Source organism: Triticum urartu, chromosome 6A, assembly GCF_056163025.1.
Source record: "Triticum urartu cultivar PI428250 chromosome 6A, HENAU_Tu73, whole genome shotgun sequence".
Lineage (NCBI taxonomy): Eukaryota > Viridiplantae > Streptophyta > Magnoliopsida > Poales > Poaceae > Triticum > Triticum urartu.
The window spans coordinates 573,903,891-573,916,802 of record NC_141878.1 but is presented as its reverse complement, the minus strand read 5'-3'; the positions used below and the strand labels follow the sequence as shown (position 1 = coordinate 573,916,802).

The 12,912-nt window shown below is 45.2% G+C and overlaps 1 non-coding gene across 1 annotated transcript; it reads right to left on the bottom strand.

Moving 5' to 3' along the window:
• Nucleotides 1–8,363: 8,363 nt before the first annotated feature.
• Nucleotides 8,364–11,606, bottom strand: LOC125530118 (F-box/LRR-repeat protein At4g14103). Its single transcript, XR_015608949.1, has 5 exons — nt 11,302–11,606; nt 10,343–11,212; nt 9,738–9,890; nt 9,481–9,649; nt 8,364–8,708 (listed from the first exon to the last, which is right to left on the bottom strand). It is a non-coding gene; the product is annotated as an F-box/LRR-repeat protein At4g14103 (transcript).
• Nucleotides 11,607–12,912: the final 1,306 nt, after the last annotated feature.

Genomic DNA, 12,912 nt, shown 5'->3' with positions numbered 1-12,912 from the left:
AACCTGATTGGAAGGTTCTGGGGGAAACCCTAGATCTAGATCTACTGGATTGGATGATGGCGACATTTCGATGTCGTTTTCCCTCCTGAGGGTATCGTTTTGGAGCAAGTGTTGGCTGGAGGGGACAAGAGGAGGAGCAGCGTGGTATCTGACACGTCGACAACGGCGGGCCTCGGCGACATGGAGCAGTGGGGTCTTGCCGGGGGGCGTATGATGATGGACAAGCGCAGGATGGTGGCGTTGTCTGGCGTCGTGGTGGCGTCGACGGCAGCTAGACCGGGCAAGGTACATGTAGTAGTACAACACTAAAGATGGATTGGTGGCAGGTGGCTGCGGCGGCCTCATACCCGGCAAGCGTCCGGGTTGAGGAGTGCGCCGGACTGGTGGGTGCCCCATACCCGGCAGGCGTCCTGGTTGGGACCACAGGTCTTAGATGTTAGGTTTGGCTGCGAGGTCTGTTTGGTATTAGGCCCAGACTATCAGCATCCCTTCATCAACTGGATAGGAGTAGCGACAAATATTGCCTAGACGGTGGCTTTATTCTTACTTTTGTATGACTTTGTAAAGTCTTGTGTGAATAATTAATAAAGTGGTTGCATGCATCGTCCATATGCAGAAGCCGGGGGTCCTCATCCATTTCTAAAAAAAAGTTCCAGCAAGGTAACAAACGCTACACACATCACACCCAAGTACACAAATAAGAGGTAGCACAAAAAAAGGGTTCTGCTGATGGCACCAGCTGAACAAGCACAAAATAACAAAGAAGGTATAGGCCACGAGGGGTCTCTAGAGAGCTAGTCCGGGCCGGTAATGGCGGAGGGAAAGGAGGCGCCAAACAGAGAGCCAAGGATCTGAGACCTGCAGTGAGAGAATCGATAGCGCCACGCTCCTGTCCCCGGCTAAGTGACTTCCATAGCTGCAAGAAACCACATAGTTTGTTAATAGCATCAGTAGTCCGCCGCAAGGGAGATCACTTGATGACAAGTTTGTTATGTATCATCCACAACGTCCACGCGAGAACCCCAATCCCAAGCCACCTAATGTGGTGGGAGCCCACCGAGAAAGCTTGTAATTCCTCATAGAGATTGGGGAAGTTTGTGTGGAACCACCCACCACCCACAACTTCCCTGAAGCAACTCCAAAGGAATTGAGCCATAACACAAGAGAAGAAAATATGGTTGGATTCCTCGTCCGTTTCGCACAAAGGGAAAATTCCATCCCCGGGGCCATTGTGTTTTAGTGCCTCCACCTTTGAAGGGACTTGGCCGCGAATCCACTACCATAGGAATATCCTAATCTTTAACGACAGCCTAACCTACCAAAGCAGGGCAAGAGGCTCCGGGCTAGGGGCAGCCACAATGGTTGGTAGAGCGACCTAGTAGAAAATTAGCTGCTCCACTCAAGGCGCCAGGAGACGTGGTCCGGTTCTAAGCTGGGAGTGTGTAGAGCAACACAATCCAACATATCTTCCCAGATCGCCTGCTCGGGAGGGCCGAAGGCATGCCAGAAAATGATGGTCCCTAGATCAATAAGGGCAGCCTCGAAAGAGATTCGAGGGGCTACACATATGGAGAATGACTCCAAAAATCGGGAGGCAAAGGGTTGCTCACCCGCCCACCGATCGAGCCAAAAGAGGGTTGATGACCCAGACCCCACCGAGATCGAGGACCCAATACGGAGGATGCGGAGTAGCTGGATGATAGATTGCCAGAACTGGGACCCTCCGGCGCGTTGGCAGAACGCAAGAGGCCGGCCCCTTAGATATTTGGCCTTGATAATATCTAACCATAGCCCGCCATCGTTATTTGCAATGCGCCACAACCATTTCTTTAGCAGCGCGATATTCATACACTTGGACGGCATCATCCCCAGATCACCCTGGTCTTTAGGTCAACAAATGTCAGTACATCGGACCATGTGATATTTTTGTTTATCTCCCTCGCCATCCCAAAAGAATCTGGACTAGAATTTTGCAATCTCACATGTAAAAGGATCGTCAACATGCTCATGTCTGGCGCAATGGAGACCTGGTATGACGGTCACGTAATATGTCGTTTAATTTTTTTTCGATAAAGGATGTATTTTATTAGCTTAAAATGAAGCATCAAGAGGATACAAATACAATGAACCCACACCCGGCCTCTGCATAGCTAGGATGCACACAGCCAATAAAAACACACGCACACAAATAAAATGCCAGCAAAATAGCAAAGTATATGAGACCAAAGCTATGTGTAGGCGAGGAAAAATGACAAAGCTATCAGATCCATGATCGGCAAACTACAACAATGACCATATTCGCACCAACCATCTCATGACACCAAACGAACAACGAGATTCTTCAACAGCAACGCCTTTAAGAAGGGAGCGATGCTCATCATCGCCATCACCGGATCCAAACATCCAAGGTCAGATCTAAGTTTTCACCCTGAAGAAACAGTCCAAGCATATCCGAGCAATGCCTTCAACAAGGTAACGACATAAAAATATCGCCATTGCCAGGTTTAACCAACTCGGGTCAGACCTAAGTTTTCACACCGGAGCTCGAGCCTGGGTGCTCGAGTGGCACCCCCATCAACGTCCCTTATGTGTTGTCACCACCACTTTCTCGCGACCCCAGCTACATGCGCGTTCGCCGCCGCTGTACAACAATCCCTCTGCGTCAAGTCGTTGTCGATAGTTTGCATCTCACAACTGAAGTCAAGTACCGGGTCTGAAGAGAGGAACTCTCATGAAGACCTTTCGGTAGTCACCACAATCTGCGGCGAGGCTACCATCGCAAGCCGGAGTTGTCACCACAAGGACCAACCACCTAGAATGGAGCACCCATTGCTGATTATCACTTCGCCGGGGAGAGCTCAACCCATACCCGTCACGTAGCCACCGCAAGATCAAGAGCACACAACTAGCCGCCAAATCAGCACCATGCCTCCTGACCGATAGATCTTGAAGGACGGAGTCCACCACAAGGACCAGCAGGGCCGCCATGCAGAACACCTCATTGGGATTCCCTTTTACGCTCATTGATAAGGATGGCAATTTTACCCACGGGTATGGGTACCCGTGGGTATCGTACTCGCATGGGCAGGGTATGGGCACACTTTTATACCCATGGACAGTACTCATACCCTGCCCGTTAAGTCATGGGCAGGGTACGGGTATAGCCTTGTAGCCGCAGGTATACCCATACCCTACCCGTTTGTGAACTAATGTTGATTTGTCATCAATTAGTCATTAATTTGTTATGTGACTCGTCTACTCCTATTGACTTAAAAGTATGTTGTGGTTTCTAAATTTTAATATTGGTCATTTACTCATCTACCTGTTGTTGAGCTGAGATAAAAAAAATTTGTCAAATGTGCTACCAATGACCCTGATTAAGGATGGCAATTTTACCCACGGGTATGGGTACCCGTGGGTATCGTACTCGCATGGGCAGGGTATGGGCACACTTTTATACCCATGGGTAGTACCCATACCCTACCCATTAAGTCATGGGCAGGGTACGAGTATAGCCTTGTACCCGCGGGTATACCCATACCCTACCCGTTTGTGAACTAATGTTAATTTATCATCAATTAGTCATTAATTATCTCAGCTCTACCCTGCCCATACCCTACCTATTGCCATCCTTATCCCTGATGCCACGCCACAATTTGGAGGAGCAGGATTGTCACCCAACCGGAGGAGGAGATGACTGGATATGGCTTCGCCAGGCTAGATCAGAGGCTCCACATCCACGCCCCCCATGGCAGTCAAACCAAGGGATTACCCCGTCCAGCCCGGCCCAGTTGCCGCAGACAACCTGCACGCCAGTACGAGCTTGCGCGGCGGCCGCTGCCAGGGCCGCTCGGTGTGGGTAAGCCGGCGCAGCAATCCATAGCTTTGATGTGCAGACTCAATCCTCACGCGTCTGCGACCTAGAAGGAGCAGGCCCCGCCGCCACCACGCTCACCGGCAACGGTGGTGGCAAGGAGTGGAAGACGTGGGTAGACCGGCGGCGAGGATGGGGACGCCCCGGTGCCGCCCAGGAGCGACACGAGAGCGAGATCCTATTTTCTCGGCCCAACCGTTCCCCCCCCCCCCCTTTAAATATGTCGTTTAATTATCTGTTTCTTTCCTAGTAGTATGATCTAAAGATTGATCTGTGGCGAAAAATCAAAAGGACAAGGGTGCCGACCTAGTATGCGCAAATCCAGTCGCCTGGTTAGGGCTGGAATTCGAGTCGAGTCGAGCCAGCTCGGCTCGACTCGCTAGAGCTCGTTTCGTTAACGAGCTAGCTCAACTCGACTCGTTATTATTAACGAGCTCAAATCCAAGATTGGATCGACTCGTATAACTCGCGAGCTGACTCGTTTAGCTTGTTAAGCTCGTTAAAGATACGAACATAAAACCCTCAAACATTATAAAAATTATATGTATATATTAAACATATATATCACTAAACAATAGTAATTTTCTTGTAACGCATGAGTCTCCTAGGCGGTTGGGCCTTCAACGGCTAGGCCTTGTGTTGTGCGCCTGGGACATAGGGTGCTGAGTGGCTGATTTTTTTTATATTGGGAGTGGCTGATCTTTTGTACCGAGCCTAACGAGTTACACGAGTACTCGTGAGATTGGCTCGTTTAACTTGGTCTATAAACGATCTTAAACTAAAGCTCGATTCGACTCGTTATTCTTCGAGTTCGAGTCGATTCGAGCCGAATCACGAGCTACTCGTTTAGCTCACGAGTTTCGAGCTTTTTTTCCAGCCCTACGCCTGGTAGTTCTAGAAATTCTAGGCCGGGTATCTTACTAGTGCAAAGCAAAAAAAACTAGGCATTGACACTTGGCTCCATAAACCATGTTCAGGTCCAACATCTCATCCATAAGCTCAACAGGTAAACAGTTTATGCCGAAATAATAGTTGAAGTAAAGCTCCATCAGAAAGAATTAATGGACTCAAACAGGGCACACCAGCCTGATGTGCGTTACCGATATAACGAAACATAGCAATGTTCTAAGTTCAACGAGCTACAAACTGTATTACCGAGTCGCACCAAACAACCAACAAAGCCAAGTTCCAGCACATCACCGAAATATCAAAATTGAGAAACTAAGTGTAGCGATAAAAGCCAACAAAGGGCCACCATTATAGACTCAACGGAGAAACACAAAAGGATTTTAGACAAACATCATGCCAGAGGACACATCTTAGGCGTCACCAGTGATGTAAGCTACCCATGCTTTTGGTTCTAGAAACTGAAACCTAAAAAACAACATGACAATAAACAATAAGTTTGGCATGAGGATGACCTCAATTTGTATAGATAGATAGGAGAATATCATGCCGCTTGATCAAATTTCTTTTATTTTAACCAAAAAGTATCCTTGACCAATTGTTTTTGTAAACATAGAGTTTACCCTTGTGAGTGCAAGATATATATGACCATTCAGATACCTCATAAACTGAAGAGGGATTTCAGACTGACAACAGGCTGGAAACAACAGTAAAACTGAAAACAAAGAGGCAAAGGCAGTCCTCCTTGCCCTTGCTGAATATATGCCAAGTGTAATCTACCAACTAGGAGCACAGATAAAGTTAATTCCAAAACAAGAGCTTTTGATATCTTCATTAATAATGAACAGTAAAAAAGTAGGGAACCAATCCCAAATAACTCTGCATGGATGATACCGATTATTTACACGCATGAACGGCAACATGTGGTTACCATTGTATTTGCTACCACTAGAACTTAGCAGCAATTCTCAACTTCACCAGCATGCAGTAAATACAACATACACAGGTTGTAAAGGGTTTCATAATGAATGATATGGATACAAATGGGTACTAAATGTTCTCTAGTTAATGTGCAAGTTCATCAAACATGTTCGTAGAGTAGAAAAATTGGAGAAACATATGGACAATGATGCATGACAAAGGTAACTTGCGATGTGAGCGAGAACATTTTTCATCGATGCTGTTTTTTCTTATAATCTACACCAAATGTACTCAAGATATTCAAGATTTTGCAAATTACCACACCAATCTTTCTACATTCAATGTTCACAACCTCCAGGTGGGAGCAAACAAATGATTGTTCAACTTTTTCTGGGGTTGTTGTTGCTCCTACGAGGTTCTGTGTGAGATACTGAGAACATTTAGTAAGATCAATTGAACACACATGATATTTCCTTTAATAACACATCGACATCTTTATATATACATGATATACCTTAGTGTCATAAAGCTGAAGAGTGAGCCTCTCAAGAAGTGGACAGTGTAGAAGAATGCATACTAGATCAATAGTCGTGAACCACTCATTGAGGAGCAGAGTCTTTAATGTGCCAAAGGCAAAGAGGGGGCACCATTCTAAATCCCATCGGTAGATAAACTAGAAAAATTACAAGTGAGAAAAAGGAGAAGTCAAAGCTAACTTAAGTTAGTAGGAAGGTTGATACTATTAATTTGGAAAGTGTAACGACGGACACACAAGAGGTTAATATTTTCTTCTCTTTTTTATACTTAATTAATATTTTGTTTTCTCCTAAAAACAAAACAGGTTTATTTCCCGGTTATTTGTAAGTTACCCGGAAAATAAATTGGCATTAGAGCAACTCCAATAGCTCTGACGGGACAAAGTTGAGATAAAAAACAACCCTTCAACAGCTCCTGTAAACTCGATTTTCTTTTTACAAAATACCATATGATCACCTCTTCCGTCTTGCAAGTTTACGAGAAGAAAGCCCGCCCGTATAATTTTGGCGGGCGGACAACCGTCTGAAACTTCACAACAGGAGACTCTTGCGTCGCGTCGGGTCGCCGACACCATGCCGTCAGGCGCCGCCATGTCGGGCTGCCACCACCATGCCATTGCCGGGCACCGCCACGCTAGATCACCAACATTTCTAGGCTAGTTTCATGAAAAATTAACTGGCTTTGTTTCATGAAAAGTTGTCAACGGAATTAACTGGCTCAGGGCCACGCTCATTTCGTAAAAGTGGTTTTACGGGAAGTTTCTTAGGGGGGAGGAGGGGGGGGGGTATTGGAGTTGCTCTTAGTGGATTCCCCCTCTCTCGTCTCCCGACAGCCCTCCACCATTGTTGATCTGCCTTCCACTATCGACCCAACCGCCGTTCCACATCACCTGCGGCTGGCATCATCAGCACACCACCCCGCCTTTTCAGGCTCGGGGCCCCTCCCTATCGTTTCTCAATCATACGTTGCCAACTCACCTGTAAAAAGTTGCTTGTATGTGTACCAAAGATCCTAAACTCCTATCTTCATTGGGGTCACCCCCCCCCCCCCCCTCATACACACAACTGTCAACCCTCAAACTCTCGTTCATCAGTAACACTGTAGACAACCATGTTGTATCCATCTCCGGCGTGTTCCAGGTATGCCATTGTGCCCCGTCTTTGCCTCAGTGCTGCACGGAATTAACTAGCTCTTAAATTATTTGAGGTAACTTACATGTAGCAAACACATTATTTTTCACAAGGTCAAGTCAACATGAAAATTCTAGTGTTTCATTTGTTTTGTTCTTCCTCAGCTCCTTTTTATGCAGTTTTCTGCCGACGGTGTTGTGGCGAGCCACGGATGATTTTGCCTCACATAATAAAGCTGTTTGAGCCAAACACAGCACTTGTATTGCTTTTGTTTTTCTTTGTGGGGAAATTTGCATGTCTGTTGTAAGTGTAACATCTAAACTCTAATCATTTTATTTATGATCGATAAGTACAGATCGCCCTAGTCCTTATAACAGATAAGAAATGTTTGATGAACCTAAGTCGGAAATGAAGCAGCATTATGAGTTGCAATTTTCAAGCCACGCATGTCCAGAATGCAACTGCCATAAAGACTACTACTCCCTCCCTTTCTAAATACTCCCTCCGTCCGGAAATACTTGTCATCAAAATGAATAAAAGGGGATGTATCTAGACGTATATTAGTTCTAGACACATCCCTTTTTATCCATTTTGATGACAAGTATTTTCGGACGGAGAGAGTATAAGCCTTTTTAGAGATTTCAATATGGGTTGCATACGGAGCAAAATGAGTGGATCTACACTCTAAAATACGTCTATATACATACATAGGTAGTCTGTATTGAAATCTCTAAATAAAATTATATTTAGGAACAGAGGGAGTACAAGGCAGTCAAGATGAGGTATAAATAGATGCTTCTCATCTTGTGATTCAGTATCAATATATCAAGAATTTTGCATCAAGCTGAGCAGACCATTTAGACAAAAAAATTGTTTTGCCTGGCCTTTGTTTCTGTCAGGGTGGTTCTTTTCTCCAGCAAACTTCCTGGGTGGTGCGATCAGACAGGCAAACTCGAAGATTTGAAACACAGACACTGCAACAGGGTAAGAGAAGATGCAACAAAAGGTGTTATCCCCTGGTTTTAAACCAAGCTCAGGTCCAACTAGTCATCCAAAAGAATGCCCAGCAGTTAAAATCCATTTTCATGAGTTTCGCCAAACAACAAACACGCAGGCTTCCAGTACAGTACCAAAGGATAGAAAGCTGGAAACTGAATATGGTGGTAACAACTAATAGGACTGTCGTTACAGACATATTCAGAGAGACATGAGGCTTCAGACCACCATCACAAGCGAGCATGTGTCAGATCTCAAGCGCTGTCACGGGTGGAAACTGGAGAGTCCGCCTGGTTCCGTGGTAGACCGAGGCAAGGGACGCATAGGCTTCTGGAAACTGAAACCTATACAAAACATGACGATGCAATAAGTTTGGTTTCAAATTCCAAGATCTCCACTAACATAGACGGATAATAGCTTGGCGAGCAGTTTGATGTAGAAGAACTATCATGCAACTTGAACAAGTGTTTTTTTTCTCAATGTGGCATCGACCAAATTTTATTTTTTTACACAAAAGTTTAGCATTGTGACAGCAACATATTACATATATGATCACTCAGATACATCAGCACTCAAGAGGGTTTCAGACTTCAGACACTAGTGAGACAGGCATGCAATTTGGCCATCAAACACTAATCATGAAACTGACAACAGGCTAGTAACAACAGTGAAACAAATGAGGCAGTACACTATCACCCCTCAGTTGAAGATTTTTAGAAAATTTAATGTGTCAACTAGAACAAGAGCAAAGATAAAACTCAATTTCAAGACGAAAATGACTACTATTTCCATCAGTAATTAAACAGTAAAAAAACACAGGATCAAACCCAAATGATTTTTGCATGGATGGAACAGATTTACAGACACAACAGATTTATAGGCACAACGGCAACGGTAACTATTGTATTATCACCAGTAATAACAAAGCAATTAATTTCGGTGAAACCTAACAGTCGTTCTGAACTACGCCAGCACACAATCCAATAATGGACACTGAATATAAATAGATTTCAAAAGGGTCTCATAAACTCCTGAGTGTTATTTAATTCCAACAGAGATGATAAAACAAGTAGGAATATCATAGGAAAAAATAAAAAAATGACAAAGGTTACTTACGGTGAGTGATGCTAATTTGATCACGAAGTATGCCACATTTACTCAAGAACTTCAGAATTTTGTGAACTCCCTCATCGACCTTTCTACATTCAATGTTGACAACCTTAAGGTGCGAGCATACAAATGATTGCTCTATCTTTTCTTCTGCTCCTGTTGCTCTAACGAATTTCTGTGATACAATTTAGTTAGATCAACGGAATATACATAATAGTTCCTTTAACAGTACAACAATGTCTTCATATATATATAGGTTATACCTCAGTGCTACCAAGCTGAAGAGTGAGCACCTCAAGAACTGGAGAGTGTTGGAGAATGCACAGTAGGTCAATAGTCGTAAACCACTCATTGAGTGATAGAGTCTTTAGTTTGTCAAATATGGGGCAGCATTCTAAATCCCATCTATAGATAAACTGCACAAATAGCAAGCAAACAAAATGGAACTTTAAGACTCTAGAAGAAATAATTTCCGGTAGTAGGAACATTGGGTAGATACTTTAATTTCAAACTACCAAATAGCAAAGGAACAAAAAAGAACAGTGAGACTCAAGAAGGCGAAACAATTTAAGTAAGCAGGAAGTTTGGGACTTTGGGTAGATACTTTAATTTCAGGCATAAAGAAAGACAGAACTACAGCTCAAGCCCTGGAAATACATTTTATCCAATCAAGCTACAATGTTATTAAAATTATTAATTTAAAACCCATTGGTGGAGATAAAAGTAGCAACCTGTGGTAATGAGAACATGTATATGCAGGTCTAACAGTGGACAGAGATGTTACAGAGAATCCATGGGTGGCACATAACAACAAGAGTAAAAAAGGAAGTAAGTGTAAATGTACCAGTTCGAAATAAGTATCGCCTACCAACTCCAAATTCACAGCATTGGACAAACCATGGAGAAGCACACCCTCATCAACTGGATAAGCATGACAGCTACAGTCCTCATACTCACAGTTCTGCCGGTTACTATGACAAGAATCATAGCAACTATTGTGAAGCCAAACATAAGCTGTTTCTAGAGATGGCATGTATTCAAGTGAAGGGGTCAAGCCATCAAAATTATCAAGTTGCAGTGAGATAAGACCCGGAGCATCCGAATGTGAAACTTCGTAGGGAAGGAACAAAAGTCGGTAATGCAGAGACGCTTTAGCGATTTGGAAGATATCCTGCGTGCATCAATGTTGCAATCTTGCATCTCTAGTTCCTCCAATACCGAGCAGCACGAGAAATTCAGAGTGGAGCGTTTTAATTCAAACCGCTCAAGGTGTAGGATCTTCAAGTGCTGAGAGATGAGAGGCGCATCAAGTATTAGTGGCTCAAACTCAAAGTCTTCGTCAACAGCAACACTGAGTAGGAGCTCCTTAACTTGGCACTTCAGAGCATACTCGATCAACAGAATGGTATTTGTGTATGTGCGCTCCTCCACGTCATCGAGACAGGCAACAATCTTGCACTTGTCGAGAGGTGAGTTCCCACGGATGTGGATGAAGAGCTTCACCAGCTGTTTGAAACGTTCAGAGCTCGGGAAACTCGACTGGTCAAAGATGAGGGGCAGGCTGGTGGTGCGCCTCCAATGGTCACGCCACCCAGTGTCGAGCACGCAAGTCTGCAGGGCATCAGCAGCAGGCAGAAAGGACAAGACGTGCCGGAGGAGGTCGTCGGTGAGGTCGCCGAAGTGACCCTTGCCGCTCGCTGCGGTCTTGTTGAGCATTCCGTCGAACAGGTGACGCGCCCTGCGGGAACGGAAGGAAGAAGGAATCAGCAGAATAAAAAGGGGGGAATGCAGCATCACCAGATCGGGGAATCCAGCAGGCAGCATCACCTGAGCTCGACCCGTGAATCCAAGAGCAGGCGGGCACCGATTTGTCCGGCCCAAGTCAGCGCCGAAGTCTCCAAGCTCGTCGAGGAGCTCCCGCGGCCAGGCCCTGCCCCGATTTCTTCCGGAGCCGCCGCGCCCGTGAGCGAGAGGGGGGTGGGGCAAGCAGACGAGCAGTTCGAGGGCGGAGCAGGTGGGGCGGGATTCAACAGTGAGGAGGAGGAGCGCCGCCGCGGGTGGATACTGGAAAGTGAAAATGGCCGCGGCGTTGGCGCTGTGGTGACGGATGCATAATCCTATTTTGTCTAATGTGTTTGGTTGCCCGTACCGATTTGGCCGTGTTTGCATAGACTTCTTCAGATGGGTTTGACCGAGAAAAAACAGCCTATAAACCATCGACTGCACATTGTTTGGTTACCCGTATATAAATTGGCTTTATGAGAGAATAAATGTTGACCGTTGTTTGGTTGGCCGCATAGCATTAGGCGCACATAGTATACGCTATTTGGTTGCAACCTGCATTAGATGGTGTCACAACTTCTCATTAGTGATGACCTTACCACACACGATTTTAACAGTTTCGCTCCTAGCTACGAACAAATTACGGTTCATTCTAGCTATTATCAAATGGCGGTACACATTATTAAGAGCCAAATGGCCGAATGGAAAAAGTTCATCATCCCTCTTCTTTCTCTTACCTCTTCCGTTGTTCCTTTTATTCCTGTTCGTCTTCCTCTTCTTTGGTTGTTGCATCCTCTTCTGCTAGTGCTCTTGCTCTTCTTCTTCTTCAGATCCTTGTCTGACTTCTGTTATTCCACACTGTATGTGCCCACTTCAGCCTTTTGTTCTTTCAGGCTTCGTTGTCAAATGCCTCAACACCATGGCCATCGAGATCAAGATCCTTAGGCGGCACCTCTTCCTCCTCGGACACAAGTTCATCAATGCCCCATTGGAGGATCCAAGTATGCAGAATGCAACATGCAAGAACAAACCTGGCCTAGGTAGGGTAAGGGTGGAATGGCTTCTGATCCAGAATCTTAAACCTGTTCTTCAGAGATCCAAATGCCCTCTCAATTGTTACTCTAAGGCTGGAGTGTCTGAGATTGAACAGTTCCTGGGGAGTCCTAAGATAGTTTCTATCAAAGAACTCGTTCAGATGGTATCTAGTTTTCCTGAAGGGTGGAAGAACACCTGGCCGACATGCATAGCCAACATCTCCTAGGTAGAACTTGCCATCAGGGATGTTGATGCCATCAGGACGACTGATGTTGTCACTGAGTATGTTAGCATCATGTGATGACCCTTCCCAGCCAGCCAGCACATAGGTGAACTTCAGATCAAAGTCAACAACAACAAGCACATTCTGGCTTGTGTAGTGCTTCCTCCCCCTGAATGTCACAGCTTGTGACCTCGACACTCTGGCAGTGACATGAGTACCATCTATTGTCCCAATGCAATCCTGAAATGGCAATACAATATTGTGTTAGTGCTCACCTTGAACTATCCAAGCATATCAAGCAATGAACTACGTACTTTAGTGCTCACCTTGAAGTATGGATACCATCTTAGGCTTGTGCAAATCTTGGTAGGAGTCCGACCAGTTGGTGACTTGATCAT